The sequence below is a fragment of the Stigmatopora nigra genome, chromosome 5 (genome assembly GCF_051989575.1).
Source record: "Stigmatopora nigra isolate UIUO_SnigA chromosome 5, RoL_Snig_1.1, whole genome shotgun sequence".
Lineage (NCBI taxonomy): Eukaryota > Metazoa > Chordata > Actinopteri > Syngnathiformes > Syngnathidae > Stigmatopora > Stigmatopora nigra.
Genome location: NC_135512.1, coordinates 10,273,643 through 10,299,448, shown reverse-complemented (window position 1 = coordinate 10,299,448; position 25,806 = coordinate 10,273,643). Strand labels below are relative to the sequence as shown.

At 38.2% G+C, this 25,806-nt stretch overlaps 1 protein-coding gene across 11 annotated transcripts in view; it reads left to right on the top strand.

Moving 5' to 3' along the window:
* The window catches only part of ptprsa (protein tyrosine phosphatase receptor type Sa), a 149,454-nt gene that overhangs the window by 33,824 nt on the left and 89,824 nt on the right, over nucleotides 1–25,806 (top strand). For 2 of the 11 annotated variants that reach the window (XM_077717255.1, XM_077717257.1), the window contains one exon: nucleotides 7,648–7,785. The exons of 7 other annotated variants lie outside the window; for them this stretch is intronic. The gene's annotated coding sequence lies outside the window, so the exon portion shown is untranslated. Of the gene's footprint in view, nucleotides 1–7,255; nucleotides 7,474–7,647; nucleotides 7,786–25,806 lie in introns of those variants that run through there. 2 more of the 11 variants (XM_077717258.1, XM_077717259.1) reach the window with 2 other exon arrangements.

Here is a 25,806-nt window from a genome sequence, read left to right as displayed (position 1 = left end):
ATGTGGATATAAGCCAAAATTGAATATCTACCATCATAACTGCGGCTTCTTTTGCTGTAAGGTGACAGACTAACCCCTGGGCCTCTGTGCTACTTGCGTAAAAAAATCCTCTAGTTTATTTTTCCATTACATCAGCAGAACTCCACTGCTTCATCAATTCAGACGTGTTATACTGAATATGAACTCATCTTTCATGACATTTCACACCAGCATAAAGACCTTTAGAAAATGTAAAATTGTGGAGTTTCAGGTTTTTTAAGTAGCCAATGGTAGCCTGTGAAGCATCGGCAGAAACCAGTAGATGAAAGTAAACAAACGTATCGGCCTCAACACAATTGGCAGGGATATGTTGGTTTGTATTGAGAGTTGGGTGTAGAGATACTATCTTTGGGTCTATATAGCAAGTGCCGTGTTTCCTCAGGCCATCGCACTTAATCCAGAAGAATGAGCGTGAATGAGATGTGGCTCGAGCTTGCCATACCTACTTAAGTTCTGGTTGAGAGCACAGTGCTGTGTGGGCAAATCTATTCTGTCCTGGGCAGGGCACAGCATAAACATTGCCCTGGGAATACAGGCAGACAAGTAGGCAGGCCTGTAGGCAGTCAAGCGGACGAGAGCAAAACTATAAGGATGGTTGCCTTTAATTTCCTTTTCTACCTCTACTCAACTATACAAGTCCCTAAAGCAAAAATAATTTACTAAAAAATCATGGAATGAGCAAACATGGAAATTACTTGATGTTGCTTTTGATTTTTTTTACTGTGCTTCCCTCAAGTATGCACTGTTATCTACCCCTGGATTCTTTCTTTAGCACTGGTCCTTTTTTCTTATTACTATAACGCACATACTATAATCACAGAGCGAATCCTTTCCAATCCATCCAATGGAGCAGAGCAATGACTTTCATGCTCTCTTGCTATCTTTAAATGGGCTGGGTTTACTCCATGGCACACTAGTGCTCCGACCCCCTGACCTCGCCATGTAAACAGAGCACCACTGTTCCTCCTTGCACTACCCCGCTGGCACCCACTTCAACACTGTGCTACTACCAAATAAGGCTGTCTCAGAAGCAGCAAGTCAGTCAGCTAAGCAAGGGAGGAAACCATTAGTGATACAGGAGTCAGTGAGGTTGGTAGGAAACCACCTCTGGAATCACTCATCAGTATCAGCCTCACTTGCCTAGCTGTGGTGTGGAACTGCACGTGCACCTAAGCCAGTTATGGGCAAACTACGGCCCACGGGCCACATTTGGCCCGCTGGGCTTTTTAATCTGGCCCGCCGACGTTGTCCAAATAATGTTTATTTTTATTTATTTTTCTCCAAGATGGCGCCGTCATGCAGAGGCCAATGGCAGTAGCTCTGCCCACTCTTTGTATTTTGTGTTTTACAGCCCCTCTATCTTCTTTTAAATTACATTTTAATATTTCTCAATACATTCCTTTTTACTTTACTTTGTACTTTATACTTTTTACTTTAATGAGGAGTGATGAGTATGTTAATACTTTAGTCCTTTTTTCAGTTTTAGTCTCATATGTACTGTTAACGGATGCAGTTCCCATCCGTCAAATCTTTAAAGTCAATGTGGCCCCCGGGCTATAAAGTAGTCAACGCTACAATTCAGATGCAATTTGTACACTACAAGTTCACAAATATGTGGAAAAACATTTTTAAAATTACTCAGTCAAGTACTGACAACTGTGATTATGGAACAGAGACCATAAGCAAAAAGCCCCCTTTTTATATGTTAACAACTGTTTGATTTGGCAAATGAATCTCTTCCTTTGTTTATTTTTTTTGTCTCTCGTTACCTCCCTCAAGTTATGATAATTTATTTTGCTGTACTCCTTCACCTGCCTTCAAAAGTCAGCCAAGTGCAACAGTGCTGCAGGGACAACCATTTTGTAGAAGGGAAAAAAAGTACTGAGTGCGTGTTTGAGAAAGAACATTGAAGGAACACAGACAATGACTATAGTGGCTCTTCAAGATCTTTACCCTGACTATAATACATTTTACTTACCAGCAGAAAATAAATTACTTCATTTTCTGAACCACTTATCCTGGGTTGTGGGGTGTTTTGGGTCCTACACTAACTAACTACACCCTGAATCGGCCAATCGTAGGGCACAAAGAAACAGACAACCATTCACGGTCACACTCATGCCTAGGGCCAATTACAGTGTTCAACCAGGCTGCCCTGCTTGTTTTGGGGATGTGAGAGGTAACCAGAGTACCCGGAGAAACCCTGTGCATGCCCGGGGAGAACACTGTAACGACTGACCTCGGATCGAACCATCCTCTCCAGAACCATGAGACTCTCTCTCCTTTCCTCACACTCTCTCTCTTTTTCTCCCTCTCTCGCTCTCTTTCGAATGATGTTAAATGAGTACTAAATATGCCACACACACAAAATGTATTCTGTTCCTGGAGCAATTCACTGATTTTTGTAGCCTCGCTTCTTCTAGTGCCCTTGATGTACTCTCCAATCTCTGTTGTCACACTCCTGTCTATCCTAGTGCTCACTTGTATATCAAGGTAATGAATTTATAATCTGTCCCAAGTGCTTTGTAGATTTCTATCACAGTGAAAGATAAGAGTGAGCATCATTGCACTCTAATAGCCTTCACCCTCTCAATGTTTGTGTACAGTATTTGTGGACTTTGTGTGTTTTATGCGCAACTGTGTGAATAATCCTACTAATATTAATTGAATATAAAACACCTTATGTTTTCATTTTTTTATAAAAATATCTACGTATGTTTTGCTGTCACAATGCCCCAGGGTAAGTGGCGTATTCAGGTAACACAACTTTGTTTCCGGATCAATAGGTAATCATTTTTTTTCACGTAAAAGCACTGTACTGATTACAGTTGCAGATCTGCATTGTCATCAATCAATTTATCTAAGCTGTGTCCATCCAAAGGCATCTTCCCCCTACTTTTTCCTCTTCCTGTCAGAAGGAAAGCTAAATAGTCACCTCATTTTTTGCCCTTTGACTGGAAATTGCTCCCAAAAGCAGGACAATATGGTATTTTTATTTGCTAGTATCGAACACAGCTTTTGTCCAAAGCGCCAGTAAATTGTGTCATCACCCCATGATGTATTCAATGTGTAAAACATGGCATCCTCAGTAGGTCAATGTACTATTTATTGTAGATTTTTAAGGCAGTGACAATATGTCATGTGTTTCTAGTAACGTATTTTTACTACAAGAGAACAATTGTGGCTTATTAGTTCCCGCAAGTCTTTATACCCCTGGATTTTTTTCAACATTCAATACAAGCCTGGGTTACGTCAATAGTGTTGTATGAATGCCAGTAAATGCAGTAAATGTCGTCTAAGGTTGTCTGAATTTGACAATCCTTCTATCTTTAACACTTGAGGGCCATAAACTGACACATGCTTGTGTTTTTAATTGTGCGTTAGATGAGGTGAAGTAATGTCTACCAGTTGAATGGGTTATGGAAGCAGGTTGTCGCCTCCAGAGACAGAGTGAGCAATAGCCTGCTGCTATCAAGGGTGATTGTGCGTCATCGCCTTTGGGTGACATTGATAAACGGACAGGAAACAGGAGGACAATATAAAGGGGAGCATTGGTCTTTGTGTGGTCAAAACCAGCTTTCACTTAAATCATACATCTCATGGTGAACAATGTGACCATTTATCTCTTTATCTTAATAGGGAGTCACTTAAAAGCAATAGTACTTTTTTAGAAGGTCCTTGAGGTGGAAAATATTCACTTGAATACAAGTTCAACATTTTGGAGTCATTTGTCATCAAAATAATCCAATATCCTCTATGCTGAATGTAATTTGCCAGGATGTCAGAACGCTAGAAAAGATAGACACTGGATTGGTCACTAGTCACACTTGGATAACATCACGAATAGCTAAACAACAATATATGCACATCCACATTAAATTGCAATGTGTTAAAAAGCTTCTTTTTTGAGCCTTTAATTTAAATCTTTAAAATTTGAATTTTGTTTAAATTTAGATTTAACTACTTACATAATTGGTTTAGAATATAGAATATGTTAAAGGATACATTCTGAAAACATGCTCCCCAGAATTAGTTGGGTCACTAACGGCTATCTGGTGACATATAGTTAGCTATATAGATAGGACTACCCCCGGAATATGCATATATTTGCTTTGAAGAAGAAGAAGAGTAGAGTGGAGAGACAAGTCTGATGTGACAGCCAGTGTGTGGACAGGGACTTCACACTGGCATAGCTAGCACCCAATTATGGCAAGGAAAGGAAAAAAAGCCCTGTTACGGAAGACATTTTGGTCTTGAGAGGATTTAATAGGATTTATTTTCCTGGCTCAAACTTTTAGTTTCAGTTAGTAAGAAAATATACATCAATGCGGTGAGTTTGAGTTTCGGATGCAAATTAATGTGGATACTCATTGGTTTTTAGCGTGCGATGAGTCAAAACTGAAATTGAAAGTGGGTCAGAAGAGGAAAATGTGCCAAAGATGTTTCCAAAGTAATTATGCCACTGGAATATAGACTAAAGCATAGTGGTTGAAAAATGTTTCCATCTGAAAATACTCAAATCAAATGCTTTTGTTTCATAACCGCTCAAGAATGTTTGTGTTGAAAAACGTAAATGCAAAATCTGAATGTACTTAGAATATTAATTGCAAAGCTAATCGTCGCGTTATATAAATAAGGGCAAAAATGAATTGGGATCATATTAGTACCATTATAGTATACGTTACTTCCAGAAAATAGCTGGCGTTGATGACCAAGGGTAGGACCTTAAAATTGGGATTAAAACAGATACTTTGGTTAATTTTAAGAACAAACTGACTGTGTATTGTCTATCGAATTCTCCCTCTGACATGACTATGATCCCCTAACGCTCTTAGTTCCTATGGTAGCCGATGACACACATGTAAGTAATCTGCCTCTATTGTGACCGGACGTTTTGGTCTTTTGGTCGCTGGTCTTTTGGTCGCCGGTCTTTTGGTCGCCGGTCTTTTGGTCGCCGGTCTTTTGGTCGCCGGTCTTTTGGTCGCCGGTCTTTTGGTCGCCGGTCTTTTGTTCGCCGGTCTTTTGTTCGCCGGTCTTTTGGTCGCCGGTCTTTTGATCGCCGGTCTTCCGGTCGCCGGTCATTCGGTCGCCGGTCATTCGGTCGCCGGTCTTTTGGTCGCCGGTCTTTTGGTCGCCGGTCTTTTGGTCGCCGGTCTTTTGGTCGCCGGTCTTTTGGTCCCCGGTCTTTTGGTCGCCGGTCTTTTGGTCGCCGGTCTTTTGGTCGCCGGTCTTTTGGTCGCCGGTCTCTTGGTCGCCGGTCTCATGGTCGCCGGTCTTTTGGTCGCCGGTCTTTTGGTCGCCAGGTCTTTTGGTCGCTGATCAAATGTACTTGGATATTAAACTGTACTTGGGCATTAAACTCTCTCTTAGATATTAAACTTTCTCCCATGAATTTAATTTTGAGAGCTGGCTTCAACAGTAAACTCTCCATTTGACTGGCGACCAAAAGACCAGCGACCAGACGTCCGAGCACCGCCTCCATTTACAGCACAGCACACACTTATTTCTGTTCCCCAGAAATTTTTCTTGTTCTCATTTGAAGCAAATTTCAAAACAAACAATACTATTAAACATACACGAAATTTATCCTTCTGATTTATTTTATGATTCTATGCTTGATAGCATTCTGAACTCTTGTTTCAATAGATGGGTACATTTGTTATGCACATGTGGAGAAAAAACGTGTAGTTCCTCTATCACAACGAAGAGCACATTCACACACTAAAATGCTGTTACATGCATCTCTAACACAAAGCAAACGATTGAACACTCTCCCTTGAGCACTCTCCCATCTTCCAATTTCTCCATTTACATGGCATTTTTGAACACTCAAAAGGAAAACAAAATGTAGAGTGAGAACAAGCTCCTGCTGTCGAGGAGTCTCATTATTCTGTTATGCATTGCACGTTTCATGCGTTAAGTGCTCTTTTCATCCTTCCAAAGCACAAACCTTGTCCAAAGAGTACCTTCTCCTACCACAGTGAAATTTACCATGTTACGCTTTGCACCACTAGGGGAAGCAAAGCAAAACCCCTGGTTCACTGCTCAGATTTCCTGGGCAGATTAAACAAGGGGATGTGGTATAAATGATGTGTCATAGGGGAAACATATATTTTAACATTTTATTTTGAGGGGAGGAGTGGCAGTATCTAAATTGATCACGTTGATTTTAATAATCTTTATAGTGTTTTACATTTCATACTGGGATTTGGATTTTTTTTAAGAGGAGGCAACCAATTGCAAAGAAATCCTCTTTCCATCCCTTATTCTTTGCATTCCCACACAAAAGTCCACACAAAATAATGAACCAGTAAATTTTAGCACTTTTTCTTTTTTCAGCGCTTCTGTAGTTCATTCTGAATGTTCCAATAACGTTTTCATTGCCATATTGTGTAATGGTGAATATTTCAAGGCTCTTAACCATTCTGAATTGCATAAATAGGTGTTACGAGAAGTGGCTTTTCTTTATAGTAAAGTATTTCCCGGACTTATCATGGCTGATTTATCTGAATAGTGGGAGAGGACTGAGATAATTTCAGAATTGGATGATTTAAAATAATAAAAAGAGATTCAAGGAGTAGGAAAATATTTAATATTTTTCCTTATTTTAGGATTGAGAGGACGTATTATATTCCATCACGAAAAGTGAGGCAAATGTCCAAAACCAATGCCAAGCTTCCCTTTATTTTATTTATATTTGAAATTATTATTTTTTATTCATTGACAAAATCTATTATTCTAATCCAATTTGTATCTATCTAAAAAAACAGGTTGAAATCAGAATTTTTAATGTAGTGTCCATGTAAATTATTCTGCTTTGAAGACAACCTCCTTTGGCAATCTCAGATATAGTAGGGTAGGTTTATATTTATTTATATACTTATTTTTTTTTACTTTTGTCGATTCCATATTCCCTCCCCGGAGTTTGCCCCTCTGGAGTTTCTTGGAACATACCAAATGATTGATCTTACAACACTTGGAAACAAGAAAAACAAAAACTGAGCCTGTTTTAAGTAGATTATTATTCTTTAATGTGTTTACTTTGAGTGAAGCAAAGACAGGAGTATTGATTTAATCTGGTTACATGGTGGTTTATTTACAAATGAACCTGAATATGTAGCTGTGAAGGAACTTGAACGCACCACCAACTGGTGGATGTTGCGTCTAAAGATAGCAGTGGAGAGGAAGTTTGGGGGGCGTCAGTGAACGCAGCACAAGGCTCTGTATTTTCATTCAGTCCCAGAAAGCGGAGAGGAGGAGGAGGGTAAGAGTGGGGGTATTTGACTCCTGTCTCCCAACCCCCAGCCGGTCCGATCGTAAGAGGTGGATTTAGAAGAAAAGACTCCAAAACCTGCGACGTGGAGATAACGAAAGAAAAAGAGAGGAGACGTTTGGAGATTCACGCTCAGCGTCTTCGCGTACGGATTAACTACCGTGGGTTATTTCTATGTTCCTTTTTTTTGCTTTCTTTCACTGGGGAGATTTCGCTTTGCAGCTTCTGATCAGAAAAGGAAATTATATGTGTTTATCTATGCTACATTCTCCATTTGTTGTTGACTTCTTTGCATAGCTAAAAGTGGAATATATACTTTTTTCCTTCGTCCCAAGGGATATAGTACACAAGATTGTCTTTTGTGGAAAAAGTACGACCGCTCACTCACAAAGGAGAAAGCCAAGGATTTTTAAAAAGACGCTCCTACCACCCCCGCCCCCATCGTATGTGGGGTCCTGTCGTAGAAGTTCCGAGTAAGTTTACTTTTTCCTCATTAATTCGCCGTATGTCACGTTTTAAAGGCGCGATCGAAGTGTGTTATTCTTGGTAACAGTGCGTGCATATTTAACATACCTCGTTTATATATAAATTGCTGGTAAAAACACTAGGGAACAATGTTTGACTCCCAGAATGTGAGTAGGCTGGTGGACACAGTTGTCCATAGGATTCAGTGTCTATATGAAGAAAAACAATATTTACTACTTTCTATGGCTGCACTAGATACACTAAATTTTGTACAATATACCTAAAAGTTGTTCATCTATGTATACAGCCACAATGTATACTTGGACATACTCTGATTGGTCATGATTCAGCTTTTTTTGTTTAATATTTTGCATGGAAAAATGAATACTTTTTAAAGAACTATTTTCGATTTAATATTAAGATATATATTTTTTTTTATATCGGGTTGAACTGGATCAAAAGCCCTAAATAGTCAATTGTTTGTATTGATCTAAAGCAATGTTCATTTGAGCTTTTTATTTGATTATGTTTGTCATTTCAAAAGAAAAAATAATACAAAATAATAGTTTGAAGTATCTTAAACATTGAAGTCGAAAACAGGAAATTTTTTGTAAATATTTATTTTTAGATTTTGCAAAATGGGTGTTGAACTAAAAACTAAAGAAAAAATGATTTAAAAAATTGTAATAATTGATTTAAAGAGGGGGAATCGGGAAATATATTGTACATCTACAAAAAAAAAACATTCAATATAGCCCCAAGCCAGATGTGCCCCTCTTTTTTTGTCAATTATTTAATTATTCAAGGGAGTCTAATTTGAATTGAATTTTCCTGAAGCTAAACACAGCTCTTCTCCCCGATAGCAACTGCAATCTATAGAAAAAAAAGTTTAATTTGTGTAATTAGATACAATGTGGCCTTGCAGAGTAGCTCAATCCAGTAACTTCGAATAAAGAAAAAGGGATTAATAAATGTCTTGGAATGGAGAAAGGTCAAATGTGAGGGTCAAGACCAGAACTATCAGGAACAATAACATTGTCTCAAGGGATGAATTTATTTCAAAAGACATAATGAATAGATTTGTGCTTAATTCCATATTATCTATATTGCATTCCAATATTTGATTTAATTAGCTTTTTTATGTCATTCTTATTGTTTTCTGATGAGTCACATTTTGGTCGATGACAAGATGAACTTGTCTTTGACAGTAAATACATAGAGGTTTTTGTCAAATAATTTATCACTGTCAAATAAATGGGGAAGAAGGACAAAGGGGAACGACAAGCTGTTAGGTTCAGCGGAACTACTATCTGTCACTTAGCACTCAAGGCAGTTTTATAATAATTATCTTTTTTTTTTTTTGCCTTGATGGGAAAAAAATAACTCAGATCAATGAATTTATGAGCTCCAGCCTTGTAATGAGATGTTGGACAAAAACTAATTGAATTGTGGCCTGAAATGATCTTTTCCCCCCTGTCAAGTGATCAAAAATGTTCAAGTAAGACTTTCCTTTGGAGTTTTTAATCATTCTTAAAATGTATTTTACTCTGATCTGTTTTTATTGAAGTGTACCTATAGTTTACTTTTAATGCGATCAAATAGGCAAAGCGTTTTCTGAAGAACAAAAAAGTAAATCAACAATATGAACTAACAGGAAGCAAAGCTACTTCTATCTCTGCAAAAATGCTCACAAACTAAAAGAAGACAAAATGGAAATAATGATCTGTTTACCGTTTCTTTACCACAATCATAAAGGATAAACAGTGTCATAAGTCTTTCTAGTTTCTTTATTTTAAATCAGATCACCAAAACAGACCGAACAGCACAGAAATAAAGTTAAGGTAGCATTTAATAATAATGCATCTTTGTTTGAGCTGTCTGTTTGTGACCACAGGCATAAATGTCTTATTTTTATACCCCAGTTTGAATGACCTTAGATGCCTTTTTTTTAGATGCAAAATCCCTAATTTTACAAATTGGGCTTTTTAAATGGTTCCTGGCATAATCGGTGTTGAAAATGTCTTTCTTTCTGATTTTAGGCTTAACATTTAATAGTCACACGTTTCCTTTTATAACCATTGCTTTGTTCAGTTCAATCAAATCCAAATTTGTGGCCATTTCGGTGGCATCAAGTGCTTTGCAATTAGTCACAATGCGTTTTATGCAGCTACACAGTTAATAACAGCTGCAAAGAGGAAAGGAAAATTATGTGCATGAATAGTGGTTTTGTTGCCCTTAGAGCTAATTGTGTGTATTCATTTTAATTAGCCCAGAGAGCTAAATCAGTACGCTTTCAGTAACATGAGGTGCAATTAGTGCCGTTTGAAAATGGTAGGCAGCGTGGCCTGTGCAGTGTGGCATCATCCCTCTCCCCTTGTAGACAACTCCCTTTTCTGAAATTTAAAATGAATAAATAAATAGACCACCCACCTCAAAAAAATGCTTAAAGGACAGAAAAGCCATATAATATAGGAGTTGCAATTAGAGTTTGTGTTTCCGCAAGGGTTGTTGCAAACTCAATCACTCAATCAAAAGAATGAATATACATTTAGTTATCTATTTAGTTTTATTACCTGCTAAAACATAACCACCAGGGCTATAGGATGGGGGCGGGCTCATTCTTTACTCTTTATAATAAATGCACTTTATTAATCTCAAGGGAAAGTTTAAGGAAGTAGGTTAAGTGTATGAGGGAAGAAATAGGCAGTACACACTAAATGATGAGTAATTTCAACAATAATACTGATTTTGTTAGTTTTTCAATAGATAGCAGATGATTCAATATTTTCGCTGTAGATTTATAGGAGTTGCGGTTATTAGTATGAAAGTACTCAGGGAGATAGTTAAACATTTACAAGTAGGGGGTTAACTAAAAATATTTTGATTCATGTTTCCTACCGATGGGGAAAAAAAAAACGTTTCAATAAATATGGCCTGGTTATGATTTTGATAATTAGTAATTGTAACTTAAATTTAAAGATTTGGGACTAATCAGTATTTAGTATGACTTGTTGTACAACTTGATTTATTATTCATTTTTGGGGATTTTTTTAAGGATATAAATCACATTGATTAGCTGATATTGCTTTAGTGTGCCATTCTGATTTGGTTGTCTGCCTCAAATACATAACATGTTTCAGAAATGGGAAATGATTTGAAATTGGTCACCTGTTGATGGATTGACTGCAAGGCTAAAGTGTTTGGTCCAAACCATAGATTGCCAACTGTTAAAACAGAGAAAACAGAAGACTGCATTTTTTGAAGGAATTGCAACAAACACCTGGGAATTGAGGTACACACTCTCCTGGTTGTCCCCTTCTTTTTATCTGGTTGTTAGGCACATTCTATCTTGAGTGTTATTACCAGCTGGCTTCTGCCAGATTGATGCGCAGCTTTACCCTTGGGCAGTCTGCCTCATCTTCTCAAGCATTTGTGGTTGTCTGGTAGGAAAGGTTGCCCTATGCCCAGGCGGTGTGACCCCATGTGAGCTTCCAGACATGTGGCACTGGGGAGGGGTTGAGAAGGACCTCCAATTCTTTTGCTTCATTGGCTAGAGCAGGTTGCAGTTAGCTCATTTAAACACAGCTCATGCGGGCCGTTAGCCAGCCTGTTGAACCATCTGCATGAAGAGTGTATCTGGGAAGCAATTGCCCCAAACAGTTTTTTTTCTAATTTTAGCTTCTGAACCCACATGAGGCAATAAACTTTTAGCCTTGCCAAAACTAAATGCATGACAGCTGAGTTGTAAAGGTCAGCTCTAAGGTCTGGTCCCTGCAACAAGCAATCTGTCTGTCAGTGGGAGCTTGTTTTGTTTGAATTTTGAGTAAACATTTGAATTTTAACCTTTCATGGTGACCATGGAAAGTAAAATGATCTTTTCATTAGAGCATATATTCAATTTCAATGTGAAATGGGACATTAGTATTTGATTAGTGGGCCAGATCTAAAGAGAGTGAAGACATTTCTCCACAGCCGGGTTCAGTTGTGCTCATGACAAGACTCTTTTAGAGCTGTAAATATTGATAAATGCAAGTGCTTTGAGTGTTAGAAGTGTCGGCAAATGAAAGGAAGACAACAGAGGGATAGTTTTCCACATTTACAAAACAAAACCCCATTTGAAATCTGTACCTGCTTTAAGCCACCTCAAACATTTACACCATATCATATTAATATTTCGATAACTTTAACAACCTTTTATCATGAAAATTATTAATAAAGATAAGTGTGTCAGTACATAGAAACTTGCCTCAGATAATCCAAGCAATTACTGTTTTTATTAGCCTGCTATAATCCTGGGATATTTTCTTAATGACTGCGCAGTATTAAACGCTTGGAAATGAGAAAGGTCAGAAGCACTAATCAATCTTCAATGTCCCATTTCTATTGTCCCTTTTGTCAGTTTTGTGGAGCCTCAACTTTTGGGACATCTGGCACTCTGTGTTTGTGTGTGTTTGGGTGGGGGCACGCAGTTGCCCTAAGGGTGGGAGGTAACTGATGGGGATGACTAAAATCATGTGTGTGCAGAGGGGTGTCATTGTGTGGAGAAAGGGAATTAAGAGTAAGCAGATAATTAATGGGTGGAAATAAGTGTGCGTGTGTGTGATACAAAAAATAAATAAACACACACAAAATACCCAACCAAATATTATGGCCTCGTAGGGTGAGAAATAGGGAGAGCATCCACTAGTGTAGTCACATAAGTTCCCTGAGAAAGGAATAGAGGAAGAAAGGTGATTTTAAAAGAGATGGAAGGGGATGTCAGTCTGCAGTTGCTAGGGTTAAGGAGGAGCAACTACCTGACTGCCACGCTGATTGTTCATACCTATGCATCAGGGGATACGCGTCCCAGTTTATGAAAAATGGCGGGCATTGAGTATGTGGGCTACTTTACAGAAATGCTTGTCTGTGGAAAAGGGGTGATTGAATTGTATGCTGATCCCTCTTAGAGTAGATGCTTGTTCCCACGCTATGTTCGATGTAATCCATATGTCATCCTCTCAATACAGTTTGGCGCAGTGTAGAAATTTATTTAACATTTAATTCCCACAACAACATGGAACCATGCATTAAAAAACAGATCATGATGCTTTGTCAGTAATTACAACTTCCGTAACCGGAACCCCCTTTTCAAGCCGCATGCTGCCTCATCCTTCAGTGAGATGAAAACAAAGCCCACATACTATAGTGTGGATGTGAAAATTATTGTAGGAAATATTGTATTACACCTGACCAGAAGTGTGTAAGAGAACGAAGATAGGGAGAATCCACCCGAGGCAAGAACCATTGAAGATCATGTCACTTTCTGTGCATCTCATAGTGTGAAGTGCATTGCAGTGAAGCACATCAAAACCTTCTCTGTGCTTGCAAAGAGAGAAAATGACATATTTATGTAAAGTATGACAGAAGTTATCCACTCTTTGACAGGAACCAGAGTTGAACTCTTGACTTCAAGGTGAGCAGGTCAGCCTTTACTTTTATTAAGTTTTCACGTTAACAGGAATAATAGAAAAAGACTGTTATCAGATATGTCAGAAAATGTCAAATATGTTTTTATTTCAACGCCTTAAGCATTTTTCCATTATTAATTTCTACTAGAAAAAACTTCTAAAACACAGTTCTAACGCCAGGTGTATTTGTGGATTTTGATTTTTCAACACCGTCACTTGTTGACAATCAAGATTTGACTTATCTGTATTTATGGCACACCAGAATTTAGGCTGCATGGGTAAATAGATGGTTTACAGGATGGTGTCTAAAATTGTAGCTGAGAATCCGGATGAAGTCCGTAGGCCGGGGGTCCCCCATTTTCACGCAGATAAAAAGAGCAGCAGTACATTTGAACTAGTGCCCTCGAAGGATGCAACATAAGTACAAAATAGGAGGGAGCAGATTGGGTTTAGTCTTTTTTTTTCACCCACAGCCAAACTGTCATTTATATGCCCTAGGGTACTCCCATTTATGGAATCACCAAAAGGGCCATGGCCTCACTTTCCAGCTGCCACTGGTGAAGTTTGTGCCAGGACTGGAGGGGAATTTATGCCAGATAAGATTTGCCCAGTTGGCCACACTTAAACTACTCTACAATAAAAAAAAAAGTCAGTTATTGTGCCAATCCTATGCATTTAAGTTATCTTGTTATCTTATTATTGAATATGTTTTTGAAGCATTAGTGGTATCACACTGGTGGCAGTCGACAACTACAGTAATTTCTTTAGCAAACAGTTCTGTCTATATGTTAGTCAATATGTAGTAGAAAAACTTGTGACACAAAATTTAATATACTATCCTCATAAACTTACACATTTTACTATGTGCAAAATATAGTATTCATTCCACCCCTCAGAGGGTGCACCGATGATAATGGAAATACTCAGTTTGAGTTTGCGTGAAGAAAACGAGTACACACCCTGTCACTTTTACAATATGCTGCTCTATCACACACAGAGGCCAACATCTACTGATACAAAGTACCCAGGCTGTGAGCCCATCCAGTTAATACTGGAATGTCCTCCTCTATTGTACATCACAGTTGGTTATTTGGTTGATGCCTTCGGGAGTCTGGCGGGGAATAAATAACGTGTTACATGGGATAGTGTAGATGGAAGGAAGTGGGAGAACAATAGCATCTCCATACTTTATACATTGTAGAATGTGAGTGTTTTAGATGCAGTATGAATAGCAAAATGGTTGGGTTGACATTTTTGTTTGGTGGAACACACTGATTCATTTTTTTTATCTCTCTTTACTAAAGTTGTATCTGAGGCGTCACGGCACCATTGATATTTGGTGGGTGTTCTGTAGTCACATGTAAAAAAAATCTATGTATATGAAGAACCTTAAAGAGTTCATAAGATTATAAATATATGGGCATGCTGCCGTAGTGGTTGTAATAGTGTCGTTTGAGTGTACTCACGCAACAAATGTACATTTGTAATACTTGATGATAACATCATTTTTAGCTGCAATTATTTATGATGTTCCAATGAGTGTTGAGATGCATTCTTCTGTGAAACATGTTGAACAGTAGAGAATTATGTTGCATTGCCTAGAAAGGGCTCAAGAGACCAGAGTTCCATCAGTGTACTGCATGGTTCTTTCTTTTGTCTGAGCCATAGCCCTCCATGTTCTCCTGTTTTCAACTGCTTTCAAGAGCTCATCATTGTACAGCCCCCAACAAGTCCTGATCTCAAGGTGACTTTGGCTTCTAAGTCCTCATGACTTCATTTTATCTGCTGGCTAAACAACACTGTAATTGACTCTCAAATAACAGACAGCAGGACACACTGACCTTCAACAAGCCCAGAAGACACAATTTACATTTGCATTTTTGACGCTGCAGATTGTATCTCAAGCACTTAAGATGCGTTCAAGAGTTCAAATCATTGCCTACCTGCATTTTAATGTGCTACAAAGTAAACCCCACTCACACATCCAATTTACACTTTGACTTTGAGTGCACAAGATATTTTTTGCTCAGAGTTAGTGATCTTGCTCAATCTGAGTTGGTGTAGGATGTTAGATGAGGCGATTGCATATGCTTGACCTGCTGGCGTGAGCTCAAAACCGTCAGCAACGATTCTGGAGAGTTGGATGAATGGATAATTTTGCATGCATATGTGCATACTTAAGTTGTTTCCTTTCATTCCTAAAGAAAAAAAAATGGTAGAGAATGAAAAGTGGAGAAAGGAGAAGATACTCATGTTGTCATTGGAAACCAAGGTTGTCATGCCAAGAGGATTGGAAGGAAAGATTGCATGAGGCTAAGTAGGAAGAAAGAATGTCCGTGGGAAATAAAGATGCTCATAAATGGTCAAAACAGTCAATGCTGGTGCTGGAAATACATTTTTTATGTTACTAGATAAACACATATTTTTGGGCAGAGTATTTTGAAAAAAGCATTTATTCCTGCTGTTATTATATGCTCGGGGTCAGGTTGACCACTTTTAAAGTATTAAACTCTCGGTAATATAGTTAGAAAGTATTTTCTCATCATGAAACTACTGCTCTCCTTAATTAGTCCAGTCAACAGTGAACATAATTATAATGTATTTCTAAACTCCTCTCCATGTTTATATCCCATAGACATTGTTCAGGTCAATTTGACCCAGCAGTCAAAGTGCAGATAAAAGGGGAGAAGAAAAACAAAGAATCCAAGCACAAGGGTCATGCTCGACAGTGTCTCAAAAACACAACAAAACCTGTGACAATAAGCATAGGTCAAACTCAAAGCCAGGGGACCAAATGCAGCCAATGACATGATATTGAAATTATTAATAACATCTTTACAATGGTTCTTTTTGGGTTAGGGTTATGGACTTAATTTAGATGATTTAAACATTGGACCAGTCGTAAAGGTAAAAAAAATCCATATGATTTTGGCTAGTTTATCTGAAATATATTTACTTTTAGTTCTGTCATATGATTTCTTATTTATTTTGGAATTTTATTCATCAGATATAACTTCTACATTAACAAGGTGAGGGTTTATATAGATAATATGAGGAGTTTGAAAAGGAAAAATTAGCCCAGCAATATTCTTGAATCATATGAGCTGTTAAATCGTTTTCGGGTCTTCTGGTCCCTGGGATTTAATATTTCTTATCGAAACATGTGTTGGATGGAGTCCATTGACATGGAACAGTTGTACTATGCATTTTAAAAGTGATGAGAGTTACAGTACCTGAAAGCTGCTGCTTATAAAAAGAGAGGCCCTGACTCTTCTAAGACTGCTTCCTTGGCACAACGATAATAAAAGTGCTGCAGTGACGTTTATTTATTTTAAATTACCTTCAACCTCTATGTTGTCTTGGTTACAGTTGCTTCTTTTGGCTGACCTCTGTTGGGCTTGAAATAGGCTAAAGGCAACAGATGGAAAAGGTCTCAGCTGAAAAAATTGACAGGTGATCTGAAGTGCTAGGCGCAGATGAACGTAGCTTGGTTTCTTCCTGCTTGCATCTGAGCAGAATGAAATAGGAATGAATTAGAGGTAAGATCTTGAGCCCTAATCAATGGTTTTTGGACCCACAGGTCAGATCGTGTTGGGTCAGATTTTTTTGGCCCGATCTTACCTTTAAGAATGAATGATAATAGTTCTTATGTTTGGGCTAAGAAAACCTTTTATTTTTCTAGAGACAGGTCTCTGTGTTATTTAATGCCATTTTGCATTTTCACAAATATGGCAAAAATGTCTGTCGAGCTTAGAAAATCTGTACGAATTTGTTTTTAGTTTTTACCCCTTCAAGTCATTGTTTTACTTGGTTCCTAACCAAGTTGTGATTTTTTTGTGGTCACATACAGCATAAACAACACTATTTAGCATAATTGCACCCTCAGAATAGGCTTCCCTACAAGACAAGGCATTGATTTTCCCTCCTTCCCTTTCTACATTTTTTTCCAAGGCTTATTTCTGTTTTCACATTCCTGGAATAGTCTAAAAGGCTCACTCTCTACTCTAACTCCATTTTCCCAGCTTCCACTTATCACTCGCATTGATAATACTCAACTAGCAAAATGTCAACTTGATTACAATTTGAATTTATTGTATTTATTTATTATATATAAGATGCTGTCTACTCATTACCAACACAGCTTGATAATTGATCAAACTTGCAATAGCTATAGATACCTTTTGAACAGTGTGAAGGAACTATAGTATTATTCTCTTTGCGGCAATAATGACTGTCTACATGATTTTAGAATCTCTTTGGTGGACTAGTTTATGGGGCTTACGGTAAAGATTCAAGCACCCAGAACGTGTATGTGACCACTTTGCAGTTCTGAATCTTCACCAGAGAAATGGTAGAGTTAAATCTATCCAGTGTTTTGACAGACAGATTCAGACATTTGTGGTCTCACACTCAGCTTCTCCGGTTAATGTCCAGTTCGGGTTCCTAGAGCTGGTATGAAAGGGGCTATTCAGAGTGGGTGTGGTTCAACCAAATTTGAGAACACTGACACAGTACTCTACATTCAACCGTATTTTTATAGTATGAATAGCTACTCACAGATGTTCATGTTTATAGAGGCTTCATCAGCTCCAGTTCAGACCTCCCTTCGGGCAGCTGCACATGCGTGATTTAACTTGCACACAGACAATACACACACGTGCACGCTCACACAGGCATTTGCATTGTGGTTGTACCGATGTGAAGTTATCAACAAGCTGATTTAAATGTTTTTGTTTTCAAAGAACATCCACAAATAAAAATGTTATCCCTTTAGCCATTGTTATAAACCTCTTACTTAGTAGAGTTAATATTGCTGGAGTTATTGTGTTTAATGAATTAGCTAAATGTCACGTATTTAATGCTCTCTTACATTCTGATTAACATCAAACAGCCAATTTGCCATTTTCGGCCCGATATTATGGCTTCTGATTGTTATCTATGCAAATGATCTTACCTTTGCCATATGACTTTAATGAAGGGGACTCACCAGTTTGGGAGCCCAGAGTTTCTTAGCATGAGAATTGTGGTGAGGTCTTATTAGATAAGTTCGTCATAAATAAACCCTGCCTATGCAATACACTGCATTATTGTTGACTATGAACATACCTTTCTAATATTCATTTAATTTTGTGCGATTTTCTGTTTAGACATTTCAGTTTAGATTTGCAAATGTTTCCACTAATTTAGATATTCAGTGCTAATCTAATAAAGCTATCTATGGTTTGAGCCTTGTGAATTTCAATGAGGATCAAACGATTAGCAAAATGGGAGGGTTGACACTTGGTATGAATTGATTTTCAGCTTGCGGAAAGCAGATGCATGAGAGCAAATGAGGGAACTGTGACATTAATACACATGAACATACATGAATGCAAGTGCTCGCCAGTCTTGCCCTCAGCAGACTACTTGAACACTTGCCTGTCTTCAGAAGGAAGGTTAATTGAAGGTTATGAATGGGTAGCTGGTTATGAGAGGCTTTCAAGCAGTGTTTGTGTTGGCTTTGTGTATGTGTGTTTCCCTTAGTCTTTTGGCCTGACCTCCCGCTCCCCATTTCGTCTTCCATTCTCCCTATGCATGTCCTCATCCGAAGCCCAGTCAAGATGTGCAGCCATGCAGATAGGTACGATCTCATTAATTCAATCCATGCCCAGTACTGCAGTACTAGTTCTTCCTCTCCTCTCATTCTCTGTCTCCATATGCTAATAGTCTGAAAGGTTAATATAATCCAATGCCGCTCAGGTTAACTTTCTGCGATTCTTTCAAGATGTTTTTTTTTTCTGGGTGTAGAAAATGTTAATGCAGTTTTTAAAAAAATGTGACCAATAATATAGCCATTGCTTGTGACCCTACTCATTGGATAGAGTCATACTTTTTGTAGCACAGATAGAAAGTCATCAAGGATAAACAGGACCTCCTCAGAATTTATTCCATAAAATTCAGACGAGACAACATCCCATTATCGATCGATACACCATCAGAGCGGTTTACGACATCTCGCTTTCCTTCCATTCCAAATAATCCCTGCCTCTTCGTTTCCATGGTAAACAGACAGATGGATCCTTTAATCCTGATCGATTTGTTTGTTTCTGACTCAAATGTCAGGTTGTCATTTGACCCTGGTCTCTCTCCCATCCTCATTCTTGACTGGGGCTTTATTCTTTTTAGTACTGATGATGATTATGATCCTCATTATGATGAACATGAGAATGTATCTCCATCGCTGAAACATATTATATGAACCATTATATTATTTGTTATCTTGCCACTCCTTTTGTCAATACGCTATGCACATATTTTCAGCAAGTAAATTTATGTTGAGGCCCGGTGGGGCAGTGGTTAAAGCATATTCTTGAAAGTTCTGACATCGAATGTTAAAGACCAGGTTCGGACCTTCCTGTGTGTATTTTGCATGTTCTCCACAGGCTTGCGTGGGTTTCTTAAAGTACTCCGGTTTCTTCCCACATACTATAAATTGCCCGTCGGTATAAGTGTGGAGCATAATAGTTGTCTGTCTCCGTGTGCCTTGCTAAAGGCTGGCGACATATTCAGGGTGTTCCCCACCTGGTGCCCGTAGTTTGCTGGAATAGGCTCCAGCAACCCCGGCGTGAATGGGGATTGGGAATGATGATGAATAAATGAAGTTTATGGTATTTAAGTCTGTTTTAATGTCATGAAGACCCAGGTTTATATGTTTACACTAATTGTGTGCCCTGCACAGTTTGGTTGATGATGCAAAACAACCCTTATGTTGTTTTGTTGGTTCACATTCCTGTGCTTGAAGAGAAGTGAAACACACATTGACACGGGGTGAAGAATGAAAAGTATATAAGGAACAAGGGGAAAAACTGGGCAGATGAATCACTGTTAGAAAAAGACATGGATGCAGATGGGAGAAAGAAGACACAACAGCAGGGGAACTTTTGGGGAAAAAAATAAACAAAAACAAATGATTGTCAGAGGAATTAAGTGAGGGCATACAGAGTAGCAGAAGTGAATGATATGAAAAGAAAAATAGGAAAACAGCCTGTAGTGTGTTTACTGCCTCAGTGGATCAAACAAAACATGTTTGTCGACATAATCAAGTACATTTCTGATGAAGCTTTAGTAAAATATAATTTAAGATATCATCTGACCTGTGGTTATGCAATCCTTGCTACCAATATCGCCAAACAGAAGTTTCAGTGTTCTCAACAATCAAGATGAGTTTGAGGATGAGTGGCAACATTAATAATGTAGTCAGTCCCGAATCATCTGAACAATCTATTTTCCTCCTTTTTCTCATTAGCACTCAGAATGTAAAATAGTATTAAATTAATTGTAACAGAGTAAATCTTTTATGTCCACTGATACTACTAGTACTACTACTTTTCATGCATACCATTCCACCACCAAGGTATGCGCCCAGCGTTTGTCCATCAGTTATGCTTGTGCACATACACAGTATATATGGACACAGAAAAGGCACATTTTACGCACAGGGTCTCCTGAGAAGAGAGAGTAGGATGCGGGCTAGGCAGATGGAGCAGTCTGCTTCTTGCTGAGCAGGCTTGATGACAGCTGAACAGCTTGAGGTGTGCCGAAGCGGCAGGCCATAAACACACACCCATCATACTCATGCAATCATATATAATAAACACACATCTACAGATCAGTTTTCATGCGTTTGCTGCTCTGTGGACAGCTGTCCTAACCCATCCTAGATTCACTTTTCTTGTCCCAAGGGCCCCATCAGAAGTGTGTTTATGCCTGTATTTGCATGTACACACCTGTGTTTGTGTCTTCTATGATAAGACAATAAGGTGTGTGTCGCTTGCTCTTGAGTCCATCACTTGTCAAGCTCTATCAATATCACCTTCACTCAGAGCACATTCCATCAGGCCTTCATTTGAGCTTTGTTTATGCATAATCCAGCACTGCGCTGTCACTGGTACTGATGGCTTATTGGCTCGCTGTCGTTGAAGCCATTATTTAAAACCATTTCCTGATAGCCACCTGCCTTCACGCTCCCTCTCTCAATTTCCATCACCATGTCCCCACATCTCCTTCCCTTGCAACAAATCATGACTCTTCAGCCAGCCAACTCCCCTTTCTGTGATTAAAGCCTTTGGTTACTAGCCTCCATGCATTTCTAGGCCGTAGGGCTCTTGGAACAAACAAGGCTTCATTTTTTCTGGCCCATTAATAATCAATGTGATCCAAAAAATGCAAATATGCAACATGATAAAGTGAAAAACATGTACAGAACTGTTTTGCTTAAATATTAGACACAAGGAACGTTGTTTCATTGGTGGATTGACAGCAGACATTGGTGCTTTGTATGGGATATGTGTCAGCTTTGCTCCCTGTATGCGCAAACTCAAGAATTGCTGTGCTTCTGTCACTGAGACAATTTAATGTAAATACTGGTGTTACATGGTTTTTATTGAATTCATTCTTTAGAAGCGAACTCACTCATTCTGACAGTATTGTATTGCAAGCTTTTTGAACAGATTGCCGAATAACATTATATCCATTCATCTATGAATCACTAAGAGATTGCTCTTGGAGACTAGGCAGCAATTACCATTTGTTTATGCATTTTGGGTGTTTTACTGTGAACAGTAGGTTTCCATTTTTCCCGAAATCTATTACTTTCATATGTGAATGAAATTGAATATGTAACCGATGCATTTGGACTATAAAAACTCAAGTCGCACTCTTTCTACCAATATGCTTTATGCGCTGCCGTGAGAGTGAGCTTGGGAGAAACTTTTCATGATAGTCCACATAAAGTATCTGCAAAGTTGTTAAAAGTACTAAATGATGAGTATGAAGCAAAACATAGACATTGGAGGTGTTTGAAATAATAAAGTTTTAGGATTTTTCTTTGGCATCTAATTGTTCACCTATTTTATTTATTGCCACTGCTTCTTGCCAGTCTGGAGTTAAGTTCCCATTTGGCGATGCTTGTTGACAGAAGTTTTGAAAAAAAACTGCTTTATTGCCCTATATTTGATAGTTCACGTCTTGAAGCCTTTTTCATATTGACATTTCAAAATAAGTGATGTTTTTTCCAACAATTACTTCATATATAGTGACAGAGTACAACAATAAGACCAGTGTCCCTGAAGAAAAATGACAAACCTAGTGAGTCAGCGAATAAGTCGTGGAAGCTCTTATACACTCATCCAAAGTTACCACCATTTTAAAACCGCATTGACACCTTTAAGTAAAAAAAAGTTAAACAATGCATTATTATATTTTTTTGACTTATTACAACTGGAAACCGATGTTCATTCTCTATGTCCGTATGATACGATATGTTAGGTGTTGGAGTGCCATTGTGTAAACAGCCTCCGTTTCTAAAATCTGCAGTATTATCATCGCTGACTTTCCAATCGTCGTTATTGTGTGTTCCACAGTCATGTTCTTTCACAAATCAACCCATTGTTGCGATGTGTGGGATGGAAAACAAAAGCAGCACACATCTGCTTACAGAGTATTTTTTCATCAACCAAATTAATGCCAACCCGGCTGCATCATCACATCCCACAACCACCGTTGTGTGCCTGAATGCTAGGCAGGTCACATGGTGAATCCGTGTACTTAGATGTTAGGACAAAGATTACGTTTTATGTTGTCACGTGGTGATCTGTCACAATCAATAAGGGTGGTTGCATGGAAATTACACACATAAAGGCTTCTAAGAAGTAGCTATTTTTTTTGGTGGAGTTGGGCATGTTCCCCTCACAGTCAAACGTTTGTTTGTTGTCAACTTTTAATCAGGGTTATTTAACAAGGAAGCTATTGTGTGCTGATATGACATGTCTACTGAAACTTGATTAAAAAAAAGAAAGAATTGTGGGTTATCTCAATCAGGACAAGTTCTGTTTGAAAATTCTGATGTATTGCAAGAAATACCCACGGTTACGTTATCGGATTGCGGTGCCCAGTTGGAGTTTCCCATGGTATTTATGGGAAGCCTTATTTGTTTAAAAAGCACGTTTAGACTATACCAACTATCACTTGGTATGCTAACACTACAGAGTGAAAGTACTTTACTGATACTTTTTGATAAAAGTGTATTTGGGTAGACTGTTCAAGTTTAATACTTGATTTGGTCCACATAGAGCAACATACATTGTCTTTTTTTTCTTAAGCAAATGCAAACTGTCTATTTTGTGGCCAACTGAGTAAGGCCTTTTAGCTTTCATCTATTTATTTCCATTTGAAAGAATAATGTTCAAAATAAACTATTAATAATCAATACATAATTTCTCATAAATTAAGTAAATACTTTGTCTGTGTACCTCTTGGAAGATTCATGCCCCTTAGATTTTAAATGTGCATTTGCATCTTTTTTTGGAATAGAACTGTCTGAGTCCCCCTGCTCTTGAAACAGAACTAATCAAAGTTCTCTCGGGACAAGAAGCACGATTTAATTGAATTCTGAAAAGTACCCTTGCAAAGGCTCCAGCCTGATTATTAAATTGAATGGAGTTATAGATGACAAAGCAGACAATAACTTGAGCATTTAGTTGGCACCAAGTAGGTTTATCTGCTGTTGCAGTCTATTATTGCTATATATTTTCCTATATCTGTGTACCTAAGTAGTGTAAGTATGCACATTTATAATTATAGCATTTTCTACACTGAGAAGAATACTACAGAAAATATTTTTATATTATGAGTTGCTTCGGGTACAAGCCATAAAATTGTGTTTATTGCTAAAGAAAAACAAAAACTGATTTGTAAAGGATGTTGGCTAGCCTTTCGTTGTTTTTGTCATGGTCGGTTGGGAAGTACATTTTCAACACCCGTAAATGTTGATCCCTGCCAGAGGAAGATTTTCTTCACTGATAATCAGTTTTTCATTCCTCTTTCCTCTTAGTCTCTTCAAATATTCTCATTATCACTTACCCATGATCCCATTTGCAAAATTGGTACTAACATTGCTTCCACAGCTGTTACCTGCCACCCTTCAAACGCGTATTTCACCCTTTTGTGGGAAATTTTAAAGAGCACTCAAGCCTTAGGCCAGGTGATGTGATGCTTGTCTGAGTCTTTTGGCAGGAAGCCAAAAGATTGTGCCCCGGCACACAGACATGCATCCAATCCACGACTACTTTATTTTCAAGGACTGTCTTGCACCTGTTTCACCTTTCCACTACTAGCCCAAACTCATTTAATGCATTACTTTCTCTGTTATACCACCCATCAATACCTTCTTTCCACAAACACATATTGGTTGTCATCATGGACAATACAACATGACCTTTGACCCTAGTGCTGGCTCGCCGGGGCTGCAAACGAGAGGCATAAGTCAAACAGTCTGCAGGTGTGTCTTCATCTTCTCTTTGAGTGAAGTGTCACCCCATATTGGTGCACAAAATTGCTGGGCAATAAAGTCTGCATTTAGGAGGTCAACTGACTGACCATTGCTCCTAAGCACCAGACTGCACACTGGCCTGCTGTGTGAACCTGATGCCTATTGAACTCAGCCTCATCGAAGATGAATTTTGACTTTAAGACCCCACGTTTGGCTGTTAAGTAGAAAAACATTACTGCCTTGTATTGTTTAGTCCACACCATTTCTTCATACTAAGTCCTCACTTATAATCATCTCAAAATTCATATTTTTCAAATTGCTCACTTTACCTGCTATATAAAGTATGTGGAGCAGCTTGTCCTTCATATATCTTACACTTAAAATGTAAATGCTTCAGACATCCTTGGGCAATGGGTGTTTTTGTTTTGTAAGCTCTTCTGCCTCCTGTGGGGCTTCTTTATGAATAACGCCTAATGGCAGGTATGCCCCGTATCAAGTTACTCTGATACAGATTTTGCAGGATATACTGGATGGAAATGAAAGAATGATGTTTGGAGATGTACTGGACCATTTACATAATAGTCCTGCAGTTCCATGCAAATTCATGGGCTCCTTGGTTGCACATCTGCAATGCAAGCATAGTTTAGTATGCATGAGTTTGAAGGAGGAGGAAGCTCAGGGAGGAAATGAGAGAGAAGAAAAAAAATAGCATGGAGAATTTGAAGGATGACTATTTTGATCAGGTAGTCACATTTTTAGAATCCTTATACACCTACATTCACACACACTCCTTTTGCATATTTTTAATGTATCATTTGGGAATGTGTATTGAGCTATTATTTTAAACAATCTCCTTGTGTTTCTATGTCAAAACAAGAAAATGGGTGATTGGCTGGAATAAAGACAACTAAAACTAATTACTGTCACTTTAGGTGTTTTAATTAGGTTTAACCAAAGTAAAAAAATAAACATCAGCTGGCAGATAGAAAGCTGTACATAATGTTTGACAACTTGATTTTCAAAAATATTTTCTCACCAAGGGACTGTTTATTGTTGAAATTACATTATCACTGAATTATGTTCTTTTTTTTGGCCTGTAGTTTAAAATACTTTCATTAGAAATGATTTTGAATTGGCAGCCTCGTGGTGTAAAGGTTCACCCGCATGACTTCTGTGAATGATTGAATGATCTTAAATTGCAACAAATCAAATAAGATTGTTTTCAAATGAAGATGGTGAGATATGTAGAGAGGAGGGGTGCATTCAGGACTGTT